Source organism: Pelodiscus sinensis, chromosome 3 (assembly GCF_052426305.1).
Source record: "Pelodiscus sinensis isolate ZL-2025 chromosome 3, ASM5242630v1, whole genome shotgun sequence".
NCBI classification, from domain to species: domain Eukaryota; kingdom Metazoa; phylum Chordata; order Testudines; family Trionychidae; genus Pelodiscus; species Pelodiscus sinensis.
The window spans coordinates 14740452-14755383 of NC_143054.1; the positions used below are offsets into that span (position 1 = coordinate 14740452).

Consider the following 14932-nt stretch of genomic DNA (forward strand, 5'->3'; position numbering starts at 1 on the left):
TTATTTGTTGCGTCACACAAGAGGTTGTGACGCCACCCAGCGTTCTGCCTGGGAATAGCACTTTGACATCCCACCCATCGCATGGGGGAAATACCGGACCTGAACCCTGCTGAAGTCAATAGCAATCTTTTCTGTCGGAGAGTCCATTCTACAGACTAGAGATTCAGCAAAGTCCCCGGGATTTAATGTTGATAAATGTAAAGGAATGCACATTGGAAAAAATAATCCCAACTATACATACAATATTATGGGGACTAATTTGGCTACAGCTGCTCAAGAGGGAGATCTTGGAGTCACTGTGGATAGTTCTCTGAGAACATCCACGCAGTGTGCAGCCGAAGTCAAAAAGCAAACAATGTTAGGAATAATTTTAAAAGGGATAAAGAATAAGACAGAAAATATCTTATTACCTCTGTATAAAACCATGGTACACACACATCTTGAAAGCTGCGTGCAGATATGGTTGCCTCATCTCAGAAAAGATATATTGGCATTGGAAAAAGTTCAGAAAAGGGCAACAAAATGAGTAGGGGTTTGGAAAGGGTCCCATATGAAGAGAAATTAAAATGACGTGGACTTTTCAGCTTAGAGGTCTATAAAATTATGACTGATGTGGAAAAAGTGAATAAGGAAAAGTTATTTACTTATTCCCACAATATAAGAACTAGGGGTCACCCAATGAAATTAATAGGCAACAGGTTTAAAACAAACAAAAAGAAGTTTTTCTTCACTCAGTGCACAGTCAATCTGTGGAACTCCTTGCCAGAGGATGTGGTGAATGCTAGGATTCAAAAAAGAGGATTCAAAAAACAGGATTCAAAAAAGAGCTAGATAGCTTCATGGAGGTTAGGTCCACCAATGGCTATTAGCTAGGGTGAATGGGAATGGTGTCTGTAACCTCTGTTTGAATATGGGTGACAGGTGAGGGATTACGTGATTACCTGTTGTGTTCCTTCCCTCTGGGGCATCTGGTATTGACAACTGTTGGCAGGCAGGATACAGGGCTGGATGGACCATTGGTCTGACACAGTATGGCTGTCCTTATGCTCTTATGTCTTCTAGGCAGATTCTTTTAGTCCAAGGGTCGGCAACCTTTTCAAACCAAAGAGCCAAACTACCTCAAAATTCAGAACAAGCGATCAACAAAGAGCCATATAAGAATACCTATTTGCATGATTGAAAATATGCAACTTAATCTTATTGATAATTGACATGATGATTAATAATAGCACAATTGAAACATTGTACTCACAGACTTTATTTAATGGGAATTCTGCAGCTGCATCTTTTCACATATTTCTTTGAAATTTACATCATAACTGGTCAAATTCAGCTTCATGCACACATTCAGGCTGTCTTCTGTCAATCTTATGACAGGGAGCTGGAGATGTGGAGGTGCAGAAGTCAGGGCTGGAATGTATGAGGGGCTCAGGGCAGGGGATTGTGTGTGTGGGAATGCAGGAGGCAAGGCCAGGAAACTGGGGGTGGGAAGTAGAGTATGTGGTGGGGGAAACCTGGATTACCTTTCCTTGCCAGGACTGGGCTTCTGCACCTGGGACGCAGTGGCTGGATGAGGGGCAAGGCTAGGATTGCCACAGCTGGATCATGGCCTCCCCTTCTACCCATGCCAGGTTCAGGACACTGCGGCAGGCTGGGCCCCAATTGGGGCCTTGTTAGCCAGGCTGCCATGGGCAGCTGCACTGGGCCCCTGCCCCCCCCCTCCCCCCCCCAGCCCCCGCAGCTCCAGCACACACAGCAAGCCACCCAAGGCTGGATTACCCAATTGGCAGACTAAGCACGTGTTTAGGGCACTATTTATTGTGTACCTGAGGGATAGCCTATTTATCGATTCCATCCTTCCAAAGAGAATGTTAAGGAAAACAAAACCTCAGGGTCAAATACTGGAATATTTTCTCAGGTCTTACTCTGGCAAAACTGTTACACTTGTAGAAACAGAGCTAGCAGAATCTTGTTTGGAGGGTAAGGCCATATGTTGCGTTTATTGTGAAGGCAGAATTCATTTTGGATGCCATGCTACTAAATTTGTCCACCAGACATACACACACTCATATACACAGTTCTACAGGTGGGATATAATTACCAGCTTCCATTGCTCATGCTAGTCCACTGGCTGAGTGGTCTAGACATGAAGAGGAAAGCTGGGTTGTGTTGGTGCGCACTGATGCTACTGGAGAACGATTGTAGAACCAAAGGACCCAATTCTATGGTTTTGCACCCATCTTTTTATATGTTTTAGTCTTAGTTTATAAATCCCATCCTGTCCCACTGCCCCAGGACTCTGTGACACCATGAGTCATCAGTTAACAGCAGATGGGACTTTGATCTTCTCTGTTCTCTCTTTCTTAGGTGGGTTCTTTTGCAGAGCTCACACCCATTGTTCTTCTGCCATCAAGGTGGTGCTGGCAGTTGGTCATCCAGCCAGGCTGCCTTCAGGGACTGATCCCACTGCATACATAAGGGGTGGGGAAACCTTTTTTGGGTCGGGGGCCAATGACCCACAGAAAAATCGACTGGGGACCGCACAGAAGTGAGAAGTGCCCCTGACTGAGAAGGAAAAAAACTCCCCGCATTCCCCTCCCACACCAGAGAGTAGAGAGGCCCAGCCTAATAGATTTTATGTGCTCCAGCCTGGCAGTGGGTAGTGGGAGGGCTGGAGCAGCAGCACAGGCTCCCCAACATGCCAGTGGGGAAAGGAACAGGGACTGAGCCTTCAGAGCCAGAGCCAGCCAAGCCAGGAGCTACATCTGGCCCCAGGGCCTGAGGTTCCCCACCCCGGCATACATCTTCACTTTCACACTTCTAAAGGAGACTACAGACACACCCCTAGCTTTAAATAGAGTCAAGAAGTACAGAGTTTAAAATGGGGTTTCAGTTATAATATATAAAAAAAGTTACAAATTCCTTAAAGGCAATTCTTAACAAATTAATCCAAATTCTATTCATAAAAATTGGGCTGCAATTCATGAGGCTACATAATGTCACAGTGGTAGATATAATTCAACAAAAGGGCAATTTCATTCTTCAGCCCTACAAAACTTGTATTGAAGTCAACAAGAGTTTTTGCTGATTAAGTGTAATCCACTGGTAAATGTATGTTCCAGGTCCTTTTGCCTGACATGCTGAGAATACGAAAGGTTTCAGGGCCCAGTTTTGAGAATTTAGACTGAAATATTTATAGCTGAGAGTTGCTGCTAACCTGCACAGAATTAGTCAACTGCAACCAAAACACCATCTTTTTTTAACTGACAGACCAGTATTATGTGCACCTTTTAATCTAATAAAAGGCCAGTAAATCCCCCTTAGAAATGCATTCTATCCACCTATGCTCTTACCGTTTGTATTTTACAGAGGGGCTGTGTCTACACTGGCCACTTATTCCGGAAAAGCAGCCGCTTTTCCGGAATAACTTGCCAGCTGTCTACACTGGCCGCTTGCTTTTCCGGAAAAGCAATGACGATCTAATGTAAAATTGTAATTGTTTTTCCGGAAAAACTATGCTGCTCCCGTTCGGGCAAAAGTCCTTTTCTGGAAAAACTGTTCTGGAAAAGGGCCAGTGTAGACAGGCCAGTAGACTTTTCCGCAAAAAAGCCCCGATCGCGAAAATGACGATCGGGGCTTTTTTGCGGAAGAGCGCATCTACATTGGCCACGGACGCTTTTCCGGAAAAAGTCCTTTTCCGGAAAAGCATCCTGCCAATGTAGACGCTCTTTTTCTGGAAATACTTATAACGGAAAACTGTTCCGTTTTAAGCATTTCCAGAAAAGGGTGCCAGTGTAGATGTAGCCAGGGTGTTCTTGGAATCTGAATTTACTGGTTCTTTTTCCACAGTGAAAAGCTGTTTGTAATCATAGGAGCTGCTCCATCATCTGTACATGAAAGAAACTGGCAGTTCCTGCTATATGCCCTGCTAGTTTCAGACCTGAGATCTCTTACATTCCCTCCGTACTGTGGGAAATTCCCATAGGAGAAATGGACCAGGAAGGCTCCTGCTTTCAAGGGTACCTACAAACAGTCACAAGAAAGGAAAAGCTGACATATAGCCCTACAAGAGCCCCTGTTGCTGTTATATGCTGTCACAAATATGGAACAGCTGTTTACCACCCCAGCAGCTGTTGCACATGTTGCCAAAGGGATGAATCAGAGCTGGAAGAGACCTCAGGAGGTCATCAAGGCCAGTCCCCTGCCCAAGGCAGAACCAATCCCAACTAAATCAACCCAGCCAGGGCTTTGTCAAGCAGAGACTTAAAAACCTCTAGGGATGGAGATTCCACCACCTCCCTAGGGAACCCATTCCAGTGCTTCACAACCCTCCTAGTGAAATAGTTTTTTCCTAATATCCAACCTACATCTCCCCCACTGTAACTTGAGACCATTGCTCCTTGTTCTGCCATCCGTCACTACTGAGAACAGCCTTTCTCCATCCTCTTTGGAACCTCCCTTCAGGAAGTTGAAGGCTTCTATCAAATCCCCCCTCACTTCTCTTCTGCAGACTAAACAAACCCAAATCCCTCAGTCTCTCCTCATAGGTCATGTGCTCCAGCCCCCTAATCATTTTGGTCACCCTCCGCTGGACCCTCTCCAATGTGTCCACATCCTTTCTATAGTGAGGGGCCCAGAACTGGACACAGTACTCCAGATGTGGACTCACCAGAGCCGAATAAAGGGGAATAATCACTTCTCTGGATCTACTGGCAATGCTCCTCCTAATGCACCCTAATATGTCATTCACCTTCTTGTCTATAAAGGCACACTGTTGACTCATATCCAGCTTCTCATCCACTGTAATACCTAGGTCCTTGTCTGCAGAACTGCTACTTATCCATTCGGTCACCAGCCTGTAACAATGCTTGGGATTCTTCAGTCCCAAGTGCAGGACTCTACACTTGTCCTTGTTGAACCTCATCAGATTTTTTTTGGCCCAATCCTCTAATATGTCTAGGTCACTCTGGACTCTATCTCTGCCCTCCAGCATATCTACCTCTCCCTCGGCTTAGTGTCATCTGCAAACTTGCTGAGGGTGCAATCCATCCCCTCATCCAGATCATTAATAAAGATGTTGAACAAAACCGGTCCTAGAACAGATCCTTGGGGCACTCCACTAGAAACTGACTGCCAACCTGACATGGAGCCGTTGATCACTACCCATTGGGTTTAACAGTCTAGCCAGCTTTCTATCCATCTTACAGTCCATTTATCAAATCCATATTCCCTTAACTTTCTGGCAAGAATATTGTGGGAGACAGTATCAAAAGCTTTGCTAAAGTATTGTTGTACCAATAAAAGCAAGCAGGATCTTATGAGAGGGGTTAAGGCAAAAAAACGCATTTATTGTAAAGATAATAATTTTATATATATATATATATATATATATATATATATATATATATATATATATATATATATATATATTCATTCAATCATTCATCCATTCATTCAGGTTATAGTTACCAGCCTGGAAGTTGCTTGTGATAGAATACTGGCCAGGTATTATGTACACAAGTGATGGTAGTGGGGAGCGAAGTCCTGATCAGATGCGCATCTGAAGCTCCTGGTGGGCTGGCAGCAGAATTTTGGACTCTGACTCCATAGTCTTTTGGTCAGATCTTTATAGGAATTTCTTCCTATGCCAGTCTATGGGAATTGCTGCATCATGCTGATGTCTTCAGGGTGGCTGCCAGGTGCTTGTCAGTGATCTCATAGGGTGGACCTCCAGTCTCCAGTTTTTCTCCACTTGACACCTTTTGGTTGCACTGGCACCAGACGCCTTCTTCAGCCCTTTGATGCTGCATTCTCAGGCTGGCACCTCCATTCATTCATTGTCCAAGAACTCTCTCTCTCTTACATACATTCCCTAATTAGTGTTTCACATACAGTATTTTGTATATTTTGTATAATAATAATTTTACATGTACAAGAGTTGTAGTTACAAAAATTTACAAAAGTTTCTGGGTGGCATTTCTTAAAACATTCTCTCTCTGAGTGCTGAGTTAGTTACTGTTATAGTTACAATATTTCACATTGCGATTAGGGTTAATTGCTTCACAATGCTTTGAAGAGAACTGGAGGTCAATTGTGTAACAATGCCCTTAGTCAATTACAGGGCTTGGCTCCCAGAGCAGAGTTAGTGGCTTGACAAGCAGCCACTTGCAAAAGTTTGAGCGTGCCCTGGGACACAAAGAGGGGAGCTGTTTCTGGCTACATAGTATATTCTTAACAGTTTTAAGTTACATGACCTAATATTACATTCCTAACAAATTATATTCTAGAGGGGCAATAATTATAAATCTAAACATTTAACTATCTTAACAAATAATAATAATAATAATAATAATAATCTAAACACTTATCAAGCTTGATAACACTAAATCTAAACATTTTAACAAGAATAAATCTAAACACCTATATGCTTCTTCTACTTAACAAACTTATACTACTTAGACTTTTAGTTGTGGGGAACAAATTATGGGGAGTCACTTCCACTTGGGGGAATCATTTTTAATACTTTAATATGTTATCCCTACAGTATATCACATCCACTGACTTTCCCATATCCACAGAATGTGTTACCTCATCATAGAAGCTAATCAGATTGGTCAGGCACGACATGCCCTTTGTGAATCCATGTTGATGGATAGGTGTTGGATAGGTGTTGATGGAACAGGGATGCTTAGGTGGAAGTTCTCTCACTGCAGAAGCATGGCCATGGGATTAGGAGGAAGAAGATCTGACTTCATCACATCAAATCCATAACCACACTTTTTTTTACATAATTTTTTAGGCATTGTTCCAGATAGCCTAATGTTCACAAAATATGTCATTGACCTCCGTGGGAACAGAGGTAGGCATAGGTGCTGGAAGTAGGGGTACTTCTGCACCCCCTGGTTTATAGTAGTTACTTGGAAGATCCGTGATTACATCGATGCAAATAGTCTTGCCACGGATGCAGATCTCAACTTTTTCATGCCATCCTGTGTTGTCCAGTTCTCGTCCATGTCCTTCCATGAATCCTCCATAAAGGATCCACCCAATGTGCTGGAGGCCTTCCTCTTGTTCTCTTTATGTCTTGTGGATACCAATGAAGTATATGCTCTGTCTAGCTGTTGTCTGTCAGTCTCACTAAGTGGCCAGCCCATCTCCTTTTCCAATCGTATGTAACTTGGAGGATATCATTGACACCGCTGCTTGAGCGCACATTGTCAATAGTAACATGCTGTAGACTACTTACACCCACCAGGCGTCTTTCCATTGTTCTTTGGGTGGTGTGCAGCTTTAATTCTTCTGTAAGCATCGTGTTCCAGGTTTCGCAGCCATAGAGCATTACCAGAAGGTTATGGGTGTTAAAGAGACGGGCTTTCGCAGTGATGGATAGCTAGTGTGTATTCGTTATCTTGCCATACAAACGCACCTCTTTGGCCGAAGAGACAAAGTCAAGGTGAATGGGTGAGCAGGGAAATTAGGCTAAAGGGCAGCATTCCATGTTCTCTCCCTCATATTGCCCCCTGCTCATTACAGCATCTCCTGCTTTCCCACCTATGCACCCTGCTTTGTAACTGGCTCGTGATGGCTCTAGCAAACATAGCTCAGCACATGCAGAACTGGAGTCACTGGCTGCTACGCTGTCATAGCTTATCACCTCCTGGTTGTGCCAGGCATTTGGGGAGATGTTTCTACCAAAAACTGCAAAGAAGATGTAACGGTGTTGGAGCTTGCATCAGGTTGCTACGTCCATTGAACATGCTAGTATAACCCTGGTGTTTCCTGGTATGGAACATTGCAAAGACATGATTGTGAGTGGCATCCAGATCCAGTTTTTGGAACTGAGGGGAAAGAGTGTGGTCTTGAATCATCTCTGATAGTTGTATTGTGTAGTCCAGTACATACCACCTTAGGACACAAGGAATATCTACTGTGCTCCATTGGAAGCACAAAACCCTTAGCAAATGGTAATTGCAAGGGTGAAGCAGGGGTGCTGACAGCCACTGAACCAAACTTTAAACCCTGTATATAATGGAAACACTTCAAGACAGGGGGTACTGCAGAGCCCCCCTCCTTCCAGCACCTATGAAGCGAAGACACAAATAGTCATGCAGCAAAGGCAGACATGGTCAACAGCTATTTCTGTGGTGCATTTGAAACAAAGCAGGAGGAGGGGAGGCAGCATCTGCTAAAAATCTTACATTTTCAAATCAATAAGCCAGGGTAACTTATCCCCAGGAATCCCAAAGGAACAAGCAGAGGAACTCTCTGAATCACTAATGATGATTTGTAACATCAGTGAAAATAGGGAAATGCCAAAGGTGTGGCAGGCTGCCAACTTAATTGCAATATTTAAAAAGGGTAAAATTGGTGATCCAAGTAACTATAGAGCAGTTACACTGACATTGATCTTGGCAACATAATGGAACAGTTCATTCAGGACTCTATCAACAAAAATTTAGAGTCTAAAAATAGAAGTAATGCCAGCCAATATGGTTTTATAAAAAGGAGGGCTTGTCAAAAAGTGTCCATTTTTGAAAAGATTTCAGATCTGAGTGGTAAAGAGAACTGTTGATATAACAGAGGGGTAGCTGTATTAGGCCAGATCTACAGTAAAGGAGAAGGTCAAATCAAGATACGCAACTCTAGCTTTGTTAATTATGCAGCTGGATTCAATGTGCCTTGATTCAAGTTTCTCCATTGTCCCCACAGTGGGAGGCTGACAGGAGCAAACACTCCTGTTGGTTTCCCTTACTCCTTGCAGGAGCAGGAGTACCGGCTTCTGATGGGGGTGTCCTCTGAGTTTTGATTTAGCAGGTCTTTACCAGACCTGCTAAATCAAACTCCAGAAGATTGATCACAGACAGCAGCATTGATCTTTCCTGGAATGAAAACATGGCCTTAGTCTGTATCTGTAAAAACAAGGAGTCCTATTGCACCTTAAAGACTAGCAGGTTTATTTGTGCATACGCTTTCATGAGTCAAAACCACTTTGTCAGATGCAACAAATCAATCTCTTAGGGTATGTCTACACTACCCTCCTAGTTCGAACTAGGAGGGTAATGTAGGCATACCGCACTTGCAAATGAAGCCCGGGATTTGAATTTCCCGGGCTTCATTTGCATAAGCGGGGCACCGCCATTTTTAAAACCCCGCTCGTTCGAACCCCATGCAGCGTGGCTACACGGGGCACGAACTAGGTAGTTCGAACTAGGCTTCCTAGTTCAAACTACCGTTATTCCTCGTGGAATGACTCACAAAACTTTGACTCACAAGTGTCTTTGACTCACAAAACTTATGCCCAACTAAATCGGTTAGTCTTTCAGGTGCCACAGGACTCCTTGTTTCTGTTGACATAATATACTTGGATTTTTCAAAGGCATTTGACTTAGTGCTACATGATATTTTGATTAAAATCTCATTTTATATTGAATTAACAAGTACTATTAGAAGGATTAAATGTGGCTTGCAGTTAGATCTCAAAATGTAGTTGTTAATTGGGAGATATCAATGGCCATTTCCAGTTAGGCACCCCCAGACTGATTCTTGGCCCAATGCTACTTAATATGATCAGGAATGTAGATTATATGAAATCTTTACTGGTAAAGTTTGCAGAAGACAAAGATTGAAGGAGGACAGTCATTTGACTGGTTAAATGGGCACTGCCCAACAAAATGTATTTTAACCAAACCAAATGTATCTCAGAACCAAGAGCATAGGTTATACCTACAGAATAGGAGATTCTGTCTTGGAGAGCAGGGATTCAGAAATCACCATAGATAACCACCTCGACAAGAGGTCTCAGTTGTCTTTTCTGCTCAGTGGAGCAATGCTTGGGCAAAAAGGGCTGATGTGATCCTTGGATGTATAAAAAGGGGAATATCAAGCAGGAATAGGGAAAATGTTCTTGTTTGTATACACAGCATTGATAAGACAGCTATTTGAAGAGTGCATCCAGTTTTCGTCTGCATACTTTCTGAAGGGTGTGGAATTACTGGAGGGAGTTCAAAGGCAGGCCACAAAAATTATGCAGAGGTTGTAAAGCAACCCTTATGATGTGAGGCTTAAACTCAATTTATTGGGTTTCTCAAAGAGATAGGGTTGCCTGATGGTTTCAACAAAAATACCGGACACACTTGACATTACATCACAATCTATATTACATCTTATTTAGAAAATACCGGACATATATATTTTCTCATTTATATTTTCTCAATTTGTTTCCTGAACAGAAAGCTCAAATAGCAGACTGTGCGGTTCAAAACCAGACACCTGGAAACCCTGAAAAGAGATGGCAGAATGGTAACTTGATTGCTGCATGCAGGTACTGACAGACTGACCAGAGATCTCATAGAGGGGGACTTTTCAACCCTGCTAACAAAGGCATAAGACAATCCAAGGGCTGGATGCTTCAATTAGATAAATTCAGCATTGAAAGAAGACGCAGTGTCCTGGTCACAAGGGTGATTAAGCATTGGAATAATTTATCAGGAGAGGTGGTGAATTCACTGTCACTTGCAGTCCCTTGGAAAGGAGATTAGATATCTGTCTAGTACACATGCTCAAATCCAGCTGCAGGGAACAATTCTATGGATACTGGAGATCAAACAAGATGATTGTAGTGATATCTTCTGGACTGACCTTAGTGTGTGAAAAACAAATCCCCGTAATTAATGTACTCAGCCCAGTTTTTGCTAGACTTTAAGTTCCATGGGATGGGCTGTGTCTCTCAAGCTGTGTGCACAGCACTCACACAGTAAATTAGGCACAGGCCTGCAGATGTGGGGTGGGGGAGCAAAGAGGGCAGTTGCCCCATGGCCTGGAAATTCAGTGGGACATGGAGCTCCTGTCTGCTGCTGTTAGCACAGTAGCAGCAGTGGATGGGAGCTCTGGGTCCCTCTGAATTGCCACCGGAGCATCGGTGCACCAGTCCACACTGCTCTGAAGGTTGGAGGTGGTGCGCTGTGGTCTGGGCCGCACTAAAGGTGGACTGTCCTCAGCCCCTCCCCTTTTCCCCTCAGCCCCACCCTTTCCAGGAACACAGAGCTGCTCCTCACACACCTTGCCCCAGGTTCAAGACGGCTGTCAGCCCTGCTGATTAGGCATAATTAGAGCTGATCAGGAATTTTCCAAAGAAACAGGGTTTAGTTGGAAAATGCCAAATCGTCAACATGGAAATGTTTGGTGGAAGCGTATGGGTTTCACCTAAGTGCCAGACACCAGGAGAATGCAGACTCACCTGGTCGATCTCAAAGGCAGCCCAGCCATGTGGACTACCTCAGAGAATATAGTGCCCATCTATAAAAAGGGAAATAAGAACAACCCAGGAAACTACAGACCAGTTAGTTTAACTTCTGTGCTAGGGAAGATAATGGAGCAAGTAATTGAGGAAATCATCTGTAGACACTTGGAAAGTGGCAAGGTGATAGGGAACAGCCAGCATGGATTTGTAAAGAACAAATCATGTCAAACTAATCTGATAGCTTTCTTTAATAGGATAACGAGTCTTGTGGATAAAGGAGAAGCGGTGGATGTGGTATACTTAGACTTTAGTAAGGCGTTTGATACGGTCTTGCATGATATCCTTATCAATAAACTAGGTAACTACAACTTAGATGGGGCTACTATAAGGTGGGTGCATAACTGGCTGGATAACCGTACTCAGAGGCTGTGTCTACACTGCACCCCTTTTCCAGAAAAGGGATGCAGATTAGACCAGTCGGAATTGCAAATCTGCAGGGGATTTAAATATCCCCCGCGGCATTTGCATTTACATGGCTGCCGCTTTTTTCCGGCTTGGGGATAAGCCGGAGAAAAGCGCCAGTCTAGACGTGATTCTCCGGAAAATAAAGCCTTTTCCGGAGGATCTCTTATTCCTACTTTCAAGGCTTTATTTTCCGGAGAATAACGTCTAGACTGGCGCTTTTCTCCGGCTTATCCCCAAGCCGGAAAAAAGCGGCAGCCATGTAAATGCAAATGCCATGGGGGATATTTAAATCCCCTGCAGATTTGCAATTCCGACTGGTCTAATCTGCATCCCTTTTCTGGAAAAGAGGTGCAGTGTAGACACAGCCAGAGAGCAGTTATTAATGGTTCACATTCCTGCTGGAAAGGCATAACAAGTGGGGTTCTGCAGGGATCTGTTTTGGGACCAGCTCTGTTCAATATCTTCATCAACGATTTAGATATTGGTATAGAAAGTACGCTTATTAAGTTTTCAGATGATACCAAGCTGGGAGGGGTTGTGACTAATCTGAAGGATAGGGTCATAATTTAAAACCGTGGTCACCAACCAGTAGATCGTGAGCTACTGGTAGATCTCAGGGGCTCTAGGAGTAGCTCTTGAGCCCTCTCTGAACTGCGCGCCTGCGCAGTACATTTACATTAGATTTCCTCATTTGAGGAGCAGCTACTCACTGAGTAACAACACAGGTGAGTAGCTGCAAGGAATGGTGGGAGCTGGGAGGTCGGGAGGGCTGAAACACCCCAGCCAGCTGACTGTGGCTTTCACAGCTGGAGCTAGGCGCAGCCTCCCTGGGCTGAGCGCAGGGCAGCCGGGCTGGAGGGAAGAGAAGCAGCTGCCTGGCCAGCTGGCCATGGCGCTCAGCCAGGGCGCACCACGCTCCACGTGGGCTGGTGCAGAGGAGAAGCTGCCTGGCCAGCTGGCTGTGGTGTTCAGCCCAGAGGAGGCTGAATCGCGCTCCAGCTGATTGGGTAAGGTAAGCTCCTTACCTTGCAGGGATGCTGCAAAGGAAAATACATTAAGCAGTGTGAGATGTTCCGTTACATACTATGGTAATGGGTGCCATAAAAGTAAGTTAGATAGCAATGGAGTTCCAAGTCGAAGACTTCCTTACCAGCAAAAGTGGCCTGTGACCTGACTCCTCCTCTATGCCCTTGGTAAACAAATGCTTCTGAAAAGACTTCCAATTTTGTGTTGAGCCCCTTGCTATATATATTATGGTCACACCAAAAAGCCCCAGCTGAAGCTTGGAGGCCATTGTAGGAAGCAGTGTATGTTGCGAGAGATGATCCCTGCCCCAAAGAGCCCCACGCTACATAGACAAGACAGATTGATGTTTCCTTTCTCCCCATTTTACAGGTGAGGAACTAAGATGCAGAGGGATCAGCTGACTTGCCTGAGGTCACTCATCTGGGACAGAGTTTGGAGTTGCACCCAGAGCTCCCCTCCAGTCACTTAACCACAAAGCCACCCTTCCTTCTCAACACTTGTAGAGCCTTATTCATTGAACCATATTGTACAGCTTCCCTGTGACACTTAGCTAAATCCAAAGCCCTTGGCTTTTCCAGACCAGGACTCACATTCTTCCCCAGCTTAACACAGTAGCCACACACAGGGTCCCAGACATGTTCCTTCTTCAGCCCAGCGGATGTATTGTGGCACTGGCACTCAGAAAACGAGCTCCCTGCTTCCCAGCCTCAGGGGGATCAGCGGCTCAGCTCCTCTCCTAGACAGAGTGGAGCCTGCCAGCACCACAGATACGGAGCAGCCAGAATGAATCCACAAGCTCCTTCCCAACCAAAGCTGATCTGGGGTCAGTGTCTGGGTGTCTGGCTTCAGTGTTGTTTCTGTTGAGAAAGTAGGAAGATGAACCCAACAATGAGTGGTTCTCCAGCTCCTCCAGTCTGCCAACCCTTTCATAAAACAGGGACCACTTCCCCTCCCAGGCCCTGCAGGCTTTGGCTTCTTGCCTTTCCCCAGCCTCAGTGTTTTTCTCTGTCCCAGGATTTCTCACCCTTGTTCTTTGCCCCCAGGATATTCCTCACTGTCTCCTATAGCCCTTTTCAGAGATCACTGTCCTAGGCTACTGCTGTGGAACGTCTCCTTAGCTCTACCTCCCTAGCCTCTCTGCAGCAAGGCTGGGTGTCACCCGAGGGACACTGGTCAGCCCTATGTGCAGTACTGGAGAAAGGCGGTTCTCTTTTGCAGACAATGGGGCAATCCATAATAGGATGGCTAACAATGTGGGAAAATAGAATACACCCCGAGAGAATCCTGCAATTCTCAGCTTTTCCTTGTAGGAGGAGTAGTGTGGGCAGAGTGTTTATTCTGCCCCTTGCCTGATAGACAAAGCTGAGCCTACACAATAGGATTCTGTGGCAGTGTCTGCACCCTCATCTCCCACTGAAGCAGACAATGGGGCTGCTTGTCTCAGACCTCACTATGATAAGGCACAGTGATCAGATTCTTGGGTTCAGGGCAGTGAGGCCTAGTGGCCAGCCTCAGTACCGTGGCTCTTGATGATAGGGTTGTGTGGCTTAGGAGCCAAAGTCAGCACAGCTGCCCAGGGCTGGATTATGACATTCTGAGGCTCTAAGCTATGTCAAGCGTAAGAGGCTCTAAACCATTAAAAACTGATTTATTATTTTCACAGTAAAGACACTGAATATATAAACACAAAAGCGTTATGTTCTTAGTGGAAAAAAAGATCGGATATGCTGGTTTTTTATACTATGAATAAGGAAAATTATCCTTCTATTCATATGAATACATAAAGCAATTGATTAATTTTGTTAGGGAAATACAACATTTTTGCATAAAATATATTTACAAATATTTGTTCTGCTTTAATTTTCGCTATGAAGCAATGAATGGTTGGGATTTTTCTTTTGCAATACTGTAAAAACACAATCAGGGTTACCCAAACTAAGGGTGTGTCTAGACTACCTAGTTTTGTCGACAAAAGTGGACTTTTGTCGACAAAACAATACCAGCGTCTACACTACCGCGGAGTTCTGTCGACATAACGTCGACAGAACTCCACGGTTTTGTCGACGCTGGTATACCTCATTTTACGAGGCATAACACTTTCTGTCGACAGAACTCTGTCGACAGAAGGTGTTATTGCCTGTAACATTGCGTCCAGACTACGGAGTTCTGTCGACAAAGCAGCTTGCTTTGTCGACAGAACTC

General features: G+C 44.5%; 1 long non-coding RNA gene across 1 annotated transcript; it reads left to right on the forward strand.

Moving 5' to 3' along the window:
* Positions 1–50: 50 nt before the first annotated feature.
* On the forward strand, positions 51–14408 carry LOC149524622 (uncharacterized). Its single transcript, XR_016349105.1, has 3 exons — positions 51–197; positions 10230–10321; positions 13100–14408. It is a non-coding gene; the product is annotated as an uncharacterized LOC149524622 (long non-coding RNA).
* Positions 14409–14932: the final 524 nt, after the last annotated feature.